This window comes from Phyllobates terribilis, unplaced genomic scaffold, assembly GCF_046119375.1.
Source record: "Phyllobates terribilis strain yellow unplaced genomic scaffold, ASM4611937v1 Scaffold_13__5_contigs__length_258822181, whole genome shotgun sequence".
Lineage (NCBI taxonomy): Eukaryota > Metazoa > Chordata > Amphibia > Anura > Dendrobatidae > Phyllobates > Phyllobates terribilis.
In genome coordinates, this window is record NW_027362773.1 from 126,285,028 (window position 1) to 126,296,889 (window position 11,862).

Genomic DNA, 11,862 nt, shown 5'->3' on the forward strand with positions numbered 1-11,862 from the left:
TATAATGCACAGCCCATAGTCATCCATGTAGTATAATGCACAGCCCATAGCCATCCATGTAGTATAATGCACAGCCCATAGTCATCCATGTAGTATAATGCACAGCCCATAGCCATCCATGTAGTATAATGCACAGCTCATAGTCATCCATGTAGTATAATGCACAGCACATAGTCATCCATGTAGTATAATGCACAGCACATAGTCATACATGTAGTATAATGAATAGCACATAGTCATCCATGTAGTATAATGCCCAGCTCATAGTCATACATGTAGTATAATGCACAGCACATAGTCATACATGTAGTATAATGAATAGCACATAGTTATCCATGTAGTATAATGCCCAGCCCATAGTCATACATGTAGTATAATGCACAGCCCATAGTCATCCATGTAGTAGTATGGCCACCGTGTACTCACTGATTTAAAAAAAAAATACTCATGGGACCATGAACTGCAATACACTTCAGCTGATTCAGCTGAATGTGCGTCCTAGGATGCACATCCATCTGAAGTATTTGCTGGTGTTGGCGGACACCTCACCTGCTTGGCCCAGGCGGTGACCGTTATAGTCACGCACCTGCTGACAGCAAGTGGGCCCCCCGTTTGTCCAGGGCTCCGGCACTTGCCCGGGTGCATCGGGTGGTGAAGCCGGCACTGGCAGGGCCGGCGTCAGCACCCGGCGTACCCGGGCAAGTGCCGGGGCCCTGGAAAATCAGAGGGGCCCAGCCGCCCACTCACTGTCAGGGCCCGGGCCCACACACCCACCCGCCCACTCACTGTCGGGGCCGGGCCCACACACCCACCCGCCCACTCACTGTCGGGGCCCTGGCCGCTTCCTCGGCACCTGTTCAGGGACGCAGGCGCTGCTTGATTGCCGGCACTCCCCCAGACATGGCCGTGCGCTGTCCGGCTGTGTCTGCTAGTAATGACACGGCAGGGTCGACGGCACTGCACCTTTAATTGTGCTTGTGTGTCGCTCCTGCCGCGTCATTACTAGCAGACACAGCCGCACAGCGCGCGGCCATGTCTGGGGGAGTGCCGGCAATCAAACACCGTCGGAGCGGAGGTCCTGCACAGATGGGCGGGAGGGGCCCGGACCCGACCGCAAGTGGGCCCCTCTGATGTTCCACGGCCATGAAGTCTGTGACACGCCGGGGGCCCTGCACTGCCCCATACCCGAGGAGCTGCTGGACAGGACACTGGACAGGGGACAGGTGAGTGAGGCTTCCCCAATCCCCATATTAAAAATATTAGTAATGGATCTGTGTGAGTGCATGTATGTGAATGTCAGTGTATATGACTGTGTATATATATTTGTCTGTTTTATCTATGTGTATGTCTGTATGTGTACATATGTCTGCGTACCGTGTGTGCGCACGCATATGTCTGCGTACCGTGTGTGCGCGCGCATATGTCTGCATACCGTGTGTGCGCGCGCATATGTCTGCGTACCGTGTGTGCGCGCGCATATGTCTGCGTACCGTGTGTGCGCGCGCATATGTCTGCGTACCGTGTGTGCGCGCGCATATGTCTGCGTATGTGAAGGATGAGGGGACAGGCTGGGCCATGTGTAATAAATAAATATATATATATATATTTATTTCTCCGCCGTATCTGTGCATCATGAATCGTGGTATGTGTTAAAAGGGCCCACTGAGACTCTTTCGCCCGGGGCCCAGAAAAACCTGGAGCCGGCCCTGGGCACTGGTCACCTCTCTTCAGTCTCGGTCGCACCCTCTACAACTGCGATCATTACGCCCCTGAATAAAGTTTACTTCAAAACTAGGGGAATGAAGGTGAAGTTACGCTACATGATGCTGAGTGTTAAACATCGCTGACTGACAACAAGCTTGCGGGTTGGCGACCACTTAATATTCTCCCGCTTCAAATGCAGTCTGTAATAGATCGTTCAATGCACATAGACTGCTATTGTTCTCGGCAGTGGTGTCCTGTTCACACAACACTATGTGCTGCCGAGAATGTTGATCTTTTATGCAGTCCAAAAGATCATTTCACCTGATGAACAAATGTTTTGCTTGTCAGTAGCATGTTTAGACTCTACGATTATCTTGAAACTATCGGCCCCAGGAATCCTCGATCATGGTAATCATGCAGTGCAAAAGCCCCTTTAAGCTTTTTATTAAAATGTTCAGCAAAATCTCTACAGAAATGGCTAATTTGGTAGTTTACCTCTACAAACCTCATCTAATATGGCTGAATGGCAGTGCGGCTGCAAATGGTTGGAGCTGACGTGAATATGATTTTACAACGCTGCCACCTTGTGCATAGCTCATGCAATTTCAGGCTGTATCTGCCTTGTTAGCCGTGTGTTACTGCACTCTGCATGTGTTTTTCTGTTGCAGAAAGTGCATTATATTGCATTATATTGTTTACTGCATATGTGTTGCATGAAATATTGGGATCTGTCCTGAGCAGTTTTTCATAATGAGGCCAGCAAATCAGTAAGGGGATGTAGCTCAGTGGTAGAGCGCACGCTTCGCATGTGTGAGGCCCCGGGTTCAATCCCCGGCATCTCCACTTTTTTTTTTCTTCCCTGCAATAGTTTTTTTTTTATTTATGTTAACTCTTCAAAGTCCACTTATACAGCTTTTTACTGCAGTAACTATGTTGCTTACTTTTACAACTCCATAAAAATAATCCCTCGACTTTTTAAAGACTACCTAGCTCTTGCTGTAATGGGTAAGGGCCTGCAATACCTTTTACTTTTTACATTCAGTGGCATGATAAAAGGGTTACCTCTTCTCCATTCACTTCCATTTCATGCATCGGTCCAAATTATTAGAATGTGACATGTGCATGATACCTGTCCATTGTGCATGCATCGCCCGTCCCTTGATGCAGGGGTGAGAGGAGCAGTAGTAACCCTTTTGTAGGGTGCTCCTCCCTGTTGATATGGTCATCAGTTTTCCAGTGATACAAACAGGAACCACAAAAAACAAGCCCTCACATGTTAATGGATACTATCTAATATATTATGTATTTATTGTATATCTGTATATATACACTACCGTTCAAAAGTTTAGGGTCATTTAGAAATTTCATTATTTTTTAAAGAAAAGCACATTTTTTTTCAATGAAGCTAACATTAATTGAATCAGAAATACACTCTATACATTGTTAATGTGGTAAATGACTATTCTAGCTGCAAACGTCTTGTTTTTATTGCAATATCTACATAGGTGTATAGAGGGCCATTTCCAACAACCACCACTCCAGTGAAGCATACAGTCTAGATCACGTGAAGTCATTATCGGTCTTTACTCCTCTTTGGTCAGACCTCATCTGGAATACTGTGTACAGTTTTGGGCACCACATTTTAAAAAAGACATAGACAAACTGGAGCAAGTTCAGAGAAGAGCGACCAGAATGGTGACTGGTCTGCAAACCATGTCCTATGAGGAACGGTTGCAGGATTTGGGAATGTTTAGCTTGCAAAAAAGAAGACTGAGAGGAGACTTAATAGCTGTCTACAAATATGTCAAGGGCTGTCACATTGTAGAAGGATCATCTTTATTCTCATTTGCACAAGGAAAGACTAGAAGCAATGGGATGAAACTAAATGGGAGGAGACACAGATTAGATATTAGAAAAAACTTTTTGACAGTTAGGGTGATTAATGAGTGGAACAGGCTGCCACGAGAGGTGGTGAGTTCCCCTTCAATGGACGTCTTCAAACAGAGGCTGGACAGACATCTGTCTGAGATGATCTAGTGAATCCTGCTTTGAGCAGGGGGTTGGACCAGATGACCCAGGAGGTCCCTTCCAACTCTACCATTCTATGATTCTATGATTCTATGATTCTATGATTTAATGGTACATTGTGTTTGCTAACTGTGTAAGAAGGCTAATGGATGTTTAGAAAACCCTAGAAAACCCTTGCACAAGTATGTTAGCCCAGCTGAAAACGGTTTGGCTGATTTGAGAAGCTATAAAATTGACCTTCCTTTGAGCTAGTTGAGAATCTGGAGCATTACATTTGTTTGTTCTATGAAACTCTCAAAATGGCCAGAAAAAGAGAACTTTCATGTGAAACTCAACAGTCTATTCTTGTTCTTAGAAATGAAGGCTATTCCATGCGAGAAATTGCCAAGAAACTGAAGATTTCCTACAACGGTGTGTACTACTCCCTTCAGAGGAGAGCACAAACAGGCTCTAACCAGAGTAGAAAGAGAAGTGGGAGGCCCCGCTGCACAACTGAGAAACAAGACAAGTACATTAGAGTCTCTAGTTTGAGAAATCAACGCCTCACAGCTCCTCAACTGGCAGCTTCATTAAATAGTACACGCAAAACGCCAGTGTCAACGTCTACAGTGAAAAGGCAACTCCGGGATGCTGGCCTTCAGGGCAAAGTGGCAAAGAAAAAGCCATATCTGAGACTGGCTAATAAAAGGAAAAGATTAATATGGGCAAAAGAACATAGACATTGGACAGAGGAAGATTGGAAAAAAGTTTTACGGACAGACGAATCAAAGTTTGAGGTGTTTGGATCACACAGAAGAACATCTGTGAGACGCAGAACAACTGAAAAGATGCTGGAAGAGTGCCTGACGCCATCTGTCAAACATGGTGGAGGTAATGTGATGGTCTGGGGTTGCTTTGGTGGTGGTAAAGTGGGAGATTTGTACAAGGTAAATGGGATTTTGAATAAGGAAGACTATCACTCCATTTTGCAACGCCATCCCATACCCTGTGGACAGCGCTTGATTGGAGCCAATTTCATCCTACAACAGGACAATGACCCAAAGCACACCTCCAAATGATGCATGAACTATTTAGGGAAGAAGCAGGCAGCTGGTATTCTATCTGTAATGGAGTGGCCAGCGCAGTCACCAGATCTCAACCCCATTGAGCTGTCGTGGGAGCAGCTTGACCGTATGGTACGCAAAAAGTGCCCATCAAGCCAATCTAACTTGTGAGAGGGGCTTCAGGAGGAAATTTCTCAAGATTACCTCAGCAAATTAACAGCTAGAATGCCAAAGGTCTGCAATGCTGTAATTGCTGCAAAGGGAGCATTCTGTGACGAAAGCAAAGTTTGAAGGAGAAAATTATTCTTTCTAATAAAAATCAATATTTCTAACCTAGTCAATGTCTGGACTATACTCTCTAATCATTTTACAACTCATTTGATAAATAAAAGTATGAGTTTTCATGGAAAACACAAAATTGTCTGGGTGACCCCAAACTTTTGAACGGTAGTGTATATATATATATATATATATATATATATATATATATATATATATATATGTGTGTGTGCATATATATATACACATATATGTATTAGTGCGTGTATATGTGTGTGTTTATATGTATGTATATATACATATGTGTGTGTGCGTGCATATATACATATGCATGCGTACATATATATTTGTAAAGAGAGTATGTAATACAATAATGAGATTATAAAATGTTAGAATTTTACTGAAACTCTGCAATTTCTTTTTATGCCATTATTTAGTTTAAAAATACAAGATCGTCTTATATATTGAACAATAAGAATAACAAATTAGGTACCTGCATTATTCTAAAGAGCTGCATAATTTGTTTAGCTTATTAATAAACTCAAAAAAGAAAAAGCCGCCACAAAGTTATACAGGTTACACATTAATATGTGTGTGTCCCCAAACAGTGCCACAGAAAATATAACATCTCCATCAGAAAAAAAGGGGTCTGGTACAGCAATGGGCTAAGAAAAAATAAAAACCTGATTGCTGATAAAACCAAGTTTTGTACGTAAGCAAGACCCGAACAAGTCTGGTCACAAAGGGGTGAATTGATGAACACACAATTAGACCTATACAAATATTTCCTACCAAAATTGTGTTCTTTTTTTTTTCTTGGTGTTCAAATATTTGAAGCACATTGCTACTTATTGTAATAAATGGATGGGGGCTTTCTTGTCCAACCAATCGTCCTGGCTATAGTACATTGTTTCGACCCATTAGAAAGTTCTCTTTGACAACTCTGGGTACAAATTGATGAACTGGTTTTGCCCCCCCCCCCCCCCCCAAAAAAATACACATATTTCTAATTCCTTGCCATAGAAATTACACTCAAAAATGAATTGCTTGCAAACAATTTACCTTTAGGCACTGAAGAGCTTGGATTCAGGAAAAAGCCATAAGTAGGACGAGGTGGCCGAGTGGTTAAGGCGATGGACTGCTAATCCATTGTGCTCTGCACGCGTGGGTTCGAATCCCATCCTCGTCGGATTGTTTTTGTGAAGTCGAAGCATCGCATTTTTGCGTTCAATTAAATAAAGAATGAAATAAATGATGAAATCATCCTCTAATGTGCGATGAATAGACTTCCTAATCCTCAAACTTTCATGAAGCACAATAGTGTGGATTCATGTCTTGGTAATGGTAACTATAGCCAATTTCATAATATAAAATTAAAGTGCCTATAAATATACTATCGTAGTTGCCTGAATCACTCCCTCCCTTTAGAAAGAAATCTCATAAGGGAAAATACAATTCATTGCTTTCTCTGGAGCTGACAGCAGAAAACAGAAATACACAAAGTAGCCGTAACATGTGCCGATGACACCTGTCAAGAAGGGGGATCTGGGATGTATTAGGAAGGGAGTTAAGTCACTTCTTATACCTAATGAACTGAAAGCAGGAAAAATAGTCTGGTTCAATGATCTGGGTGACTTTGAAAAGAGCTACATAAGGGTCAGAGCATCTTCAAAATGTCAGCTCTCAGTATACAGTGACTTTTCCCTACCAAAATTGGTTTTAGGAAGGACAACTGGACAAGACTTGTTAATGCTTTTGGGAAATAATCCCCCAGAAAAGCTGCCATAGCACAAATTGCTGAGAAAGATTTGATCAAAAGGTGTCAACACACATTACATCTTGCCTATAATTCTGCATAGTCACAGATTAGTGCCCATGCTGACCCCTGTCCAATGCAAAAAAATAAAAAAAAGCGCCTACAATGGGCAAGTGAGTATCAGATTTAGACCAGGGAGCAATAGTAAAAGGTGGACTGGTCTATGAATCACATTTTCTTTTGCAGCAGGTGGGTGGATGTGTGTTTGCATGTCTCTTACCTGAGGAAGGTGCTGCAGTATGAATTTTGGGAAGAAAGTATAGAAGTTTTATGCTCTGGGTAATGTCCTGCTTAGAATTGTCAGGTCCTAGTATTTGTGTAAAGCCACGGCCCCACTATCAGTATTCGGTCAGTATTTTTTCTCAGTAGTGGGAGCCAAAACCAGGAGTGGGTGATAAATGCAGAATTGGTGACTTGTTTCTATTATACCTTTTCTCTGATTGTTCCTCACCTGGTTTTGGCTCCCACTCCTGACAAAAAATACTGACCGAATACAGACCAAATACTGAAAGTGCGGCCGTGGCCTAAATCTGGCGTTGTACCATGTACCTAAATATTATTGTGTGCTAAACCTCCCTCCATACACATTAGATGGCTGTCAGCCAAAGAATGCTTCAGTCTATCGATCAGCTGACAGCCATCTCTCCCATACACAGAAGCGCTCGTTTGGTTTCTCTATGAGAAAGCCGCCAACAGACATCTCTGCCGATGGCTTACCTCCAGGAGAACAAAGCTATTGGCAGTCCAAAATTGGACATACTCAATTGACATCTCACCTAGGAATTGGTTGGTTGGCTTTCACGCCCATAGACTTTAGAGCAGTGGTTCTCAACTCCAGTCCTCAAGAGCCACCAACAGATCATGTTTTCAGGATTTCCTTAGTATTGCACAGGTAATAATTCCATCACCTGTGCAATACTAAGGAAATCCTGAAAACATGATCTGTTGGTGGCTCTTGAGGACTGGAGTTGAGAACCACTGCTTTAGAGTGTCAGCTGAACCCATCAATATTGGGTACAGGATTTTTCTCTCAATTCAATGGTATTTCCAAATGGCAGTGTTGGAAACCAACATGGACAATATCTATAATATGTCTAATATGAATCACTGCACTCACAGTTTGATCCATGAGCTCTGGATAGCGCCAATGGTCATCAAAGGCCTACATCAAAGGGTAGACCATGTGTTGTGGGGAGTCATAAAACCTGTGAGGCAGGAAGGCAGTTGTGTGCCCTCTTGTAAAGTACATCATCTGTAAACAACCCCTGTGGTGTTTGGAATATAAACCATTGCTCTTAAATTGGACATTGTGCCTCTGGCCTCTTGTAAGCTACATCTGTACACAACACCTGTGGTGTTTGGAATATAAACCATTGTTCTTTAGATGGACATCTTGTCTCCAGCCCAAATGGAGTTTAAACCTGTCCTCAGGCCTTTTGAAATAAAGACTTTTCCTAAATCCAAGGACTCCAAGGTGCAATTTTTGAATTCTAATCCTCTAATCCATTCTGGACCTAAGAGCGCCACCTTCAGGAGAGTGTCAACATTCCTGGAGAACTGAAAAGATTGTGACCTGATTGGTTGATACTATTATGTGAAGGTGTTACAGGGATGGGCAATATATGGGCTGTGTTTGACTGTGTGGCTGATATAAAGGTGCAAGTTGCCTCTTCAGAGAGGAAGGACTATAACTCTAGTGAAACATATTGGAAGTAGCAATCTTAAAAGTCAGTATTGACCTTTTAATGAGCCCTGTCATATGACTTAAGATAAAACCAAATCAGAATCTCAATTTGCAGACACAGTGTTTCAGGGTGTTGCCCCTCGTTAGTGCAAAGTACAAAATTTGATTTGGCTTGGTTTGAGGCTTAAGACTGGGCTCTAAGGGGTAACGTTTCTCCTTGTGGAGAGTGACAAGCTAGGCCTGGCATGTCACTCCATAAAGAGAAACTTTACCCCTTAGATCCCTGTTATAAAGGTAGCACAGCAAAAGCAAGTCTGTGAGATCTCCAGCATCTTGAAGTGCAGCTTTTCAAGTGCACATCAGAAATATGCCATAAAATAAAAATGCTATATATTCTTCAATGACACCACCATCTCTGAACTGATCATTCATCTTATCTCTCATGCACAGGTATGCTGATTGTTTCCTGCATTGATAAATTCCCTCATCTATTGATCCCCATTCACACATGTCTGTCTTTTCTGACCTGCTCTTCAACCTCAGATCTCTCCTATTGAAATATAAAACAAGCCGTCCACTTTCCTTCTTCCACCTGCTCTCCATCTCTCTGCTTCTCCTCACTGCTGGCGACGTATCTCCCAATCCTGGACCCCCACAGCTAACACTTCCCATTAATTCCCCCTCCTATCACTCACAGCCTAATATGAAATACCACAATCTCTCCTACGTAAAAACCCGTGACCTTAATGCCACCCTCCTGCTCCCTCTCTCTGGAGCACTATAGAACGCCCCCTCCATCTGAATAATGACCTCTTTACCTCGTCTAATCTTTCCTTCCTGAGCATCACTGAAATATGGCTGACACCTTCCAACACTGCCTTTCCCTGCTGCACTGTGTTCTCCACTTCACCCACACTCCTCGCCCTGGTAACAGACATGGTGGAGGAGTGGGTCTTCTTTCTACCAATTGCACCTTCAACCCAATCCCACCCCTACCCTCTCTTATCCTACCTTCTTTTCAAATCCACTCTGTCTGCATCTGCTCTCCCTCCAACCCATAAGTGGCCATCATATACTGACCTCCGGGCCCAGCCACTGCCTTTATTGGCCAGTTCTCCACCTGGCTTCTTCACTTTCTCTCTGCTGACATTCCCACCATCATCATGGGCGATTTCAACATCCCTACTGACACACTCCAGTTATCTGCTTCCAAACACCTGTTGCTTACGTCATCTTTTGGACTTACTCAGTGGTCCTCCTCAGCCACACACACAGACGGACCAACACTAGACCTCACCTTCACCCAACTGCTCCCTATCTAACCTCCCAACCTCCCCTCTTCCCCTATCAGACCACCATCTACTCACGTTCTCATCCCTGTCCTCCTCATCTGTCACCCATGTCCAGCAACTAGCGCACCCCATTTTTTTCTTCAGAAAAAACCTGCTCTCTTGGCAGTAAGGAAGCTGATTACAAAAAGAAGGTTTTGGTGTGTTTTTGCTGCGTTTTTTTGGTGCAGATTACGTGTCATTTGTCTACAGTACATGTTTAATAAAGTTAGTTTTATTCACCAAAAACACAGCAAAAACCCAAGGTTGTGTTTTTTCCAGAGTATTTGCACTTTCTCATTGCTTTCTAAGGTGAAAAGATGCCGCAAAAACGCTGAAAGAATTGACATGCTGCAGATTTAAAAAAGCAGCAGGTTTCCAATTCAGACAGGAAAAAAAGCGAGTATGTGCAAGAGCGTTCGGAAATCTCACAGCTTTTGCTGGTACTGTAAAAAACAGCTTTTAATTTGCATAAAAAAGTAGCAAAAAAACGCAGCAAAAACCCAACACGTGAAAGATTTCCCTTATGTATTTCATTCTAATATCCTAATTGTAATAAATCCACTTTTAAAGATCCATAAGCTCTTGTTAATTATTATTATTAACTGGCACCCCAAAACTCAGCAGATTCTTCAGACTGTGACTTGTTTTATCAGGATAATAAGTCCTGCACATGGCAATAATTGTTCAGAAGAGATTTGGAGTAAATGCCATATAGTGTTGACCTATGCCTCCAAATTTACTAAGATTTCAGCCCAATCCTTGGATGCCCCGTCTCACTACAGGATTACTCAATGTTCAATTGTCGCGTTTAAACATTTGATATACTGCGACACAGCACAGGATATAAAGCCACACACAATAGATAAGTAACCATACATAGCATGAGAGCACAACAAACCGCACACAGGTTATCCGACCCTATATACATAAATGGGAAGGGGGTTTTAATCCTTCATTGACATCCAGACTGTCTAAGACTGAGAAAAACATGCGATTTCTAGAAAGTAATATTGCGTCCTCAAAACAGCTCCAGTCCTCCTGCATCGCCCCAATGCTGTGATCCTGAGTAAATGGTCCAAAAATCACTAAATGATGGGTTCTGGATCTCTGGGATCCTAGAGGTTGGTCCTCCAGCAATCAGCATATTATTCCCTATTCTAAGGGTAGGGGATAACTTGTTATTTTGAGAATAACCATTTAATTTTTTTATTTTTATTTTTTTTTGCCTTGCTGTGAAGTATAGTAGGGATTGGAGAGCACATCTCAAAAACATTGCATGGCAAAGTGAAGCAGTAGTCTGGGCCACAGCTGACCTCGTGGCGCAACGGTAGCGCGTCTGACTCCAGATCAGAAGGTTGCGTGTTCAAATCACGTCGGGGTCAACCAATATTTTTTTTCTTCTATGTTCACACATGTTGGGTTTTTCACCAAAACACTGAAAAAATGCATCAAAAAACGCAGCAGCGTTTTTTCAGCATTTTTCATGGCAAAATAGAATGGGGTTCTTTTTTTTCCACAGAACTTTATATACATGCATAAATAGAGACAGAAGGACAGTGAAAAAAGGCTGAAAAAACACATGAAAAACGCATCAAAAAACGCAGCAAAACCTGCGCTTTTGACGCAGCTGATTTCCTGCCAGAGATCAGTTTTGTTGCAGAACTGTGACGTAAAGAAAACACCCCAACATGTGTGAACATAGCTTTACAGCCAAAGAATTTACAGTATGCAAAGTAAATCAGATGCATCCAGCCAATGATACGGGTGCTAAAATCTGCTGTTGGATTAAAAAAATAAGTAACATATAATAAAGTTTATTAAACAAAACTTAAATAAATTTTTCAAAATGCAAGTGGTTTCATTTGTCAAAAGTGTTTAATATAAATAAATATATGTGTATATATATATATACAAACTTTTAGTGTATTTCTGCAAATGTAATAAGGCTAGGGCTACAAGGCGACTCTGACCAAGACA

The 11,862-nt window shown here is 42.4% G+C and overlaps 3 non-coding genes across 3 annotated transcripts; all 3 read left to right on the forward strand.

Moving 5' to 3' along the window:
- The first annotated feature begins 2,475 nt into the window (after nt 1–2,475).
- On the forward strand, nt 2,476–2,547 carry TRNAA-CGC (transfer RNA alanine (anticodon CGC)). The gene has a single exon. It is a non-coding gene; the product is annotated as a tRNA-Ala (tRNA).
- Nucleotides 2,548–6,161: 3,614 nt separating this feature from the next.
- TRNAS-GCU (transfer RNA serine (anticodon GCU)) lies at nt 6,162–6,243 on the forward strand. Its single transcript has one exon. It is a non-coding gene; the product is annotated as a tRNA-Ser (tRNA).
- Nucleotides 6,244–11,195: 4,952 nt separating this feature from the next.
- On the forward strand, nt 11,196–11,267 carry TRNAW-CCA (transfer RNA tryptophan (anticodon CCA)). The gene has a single exon. It is a non-coding gene; the product is annotated as a tRNA-Trp (tRNA).
- The last annotated feature ends 595 nt before the right edge of the window (nt 11,268–11,862 follow it).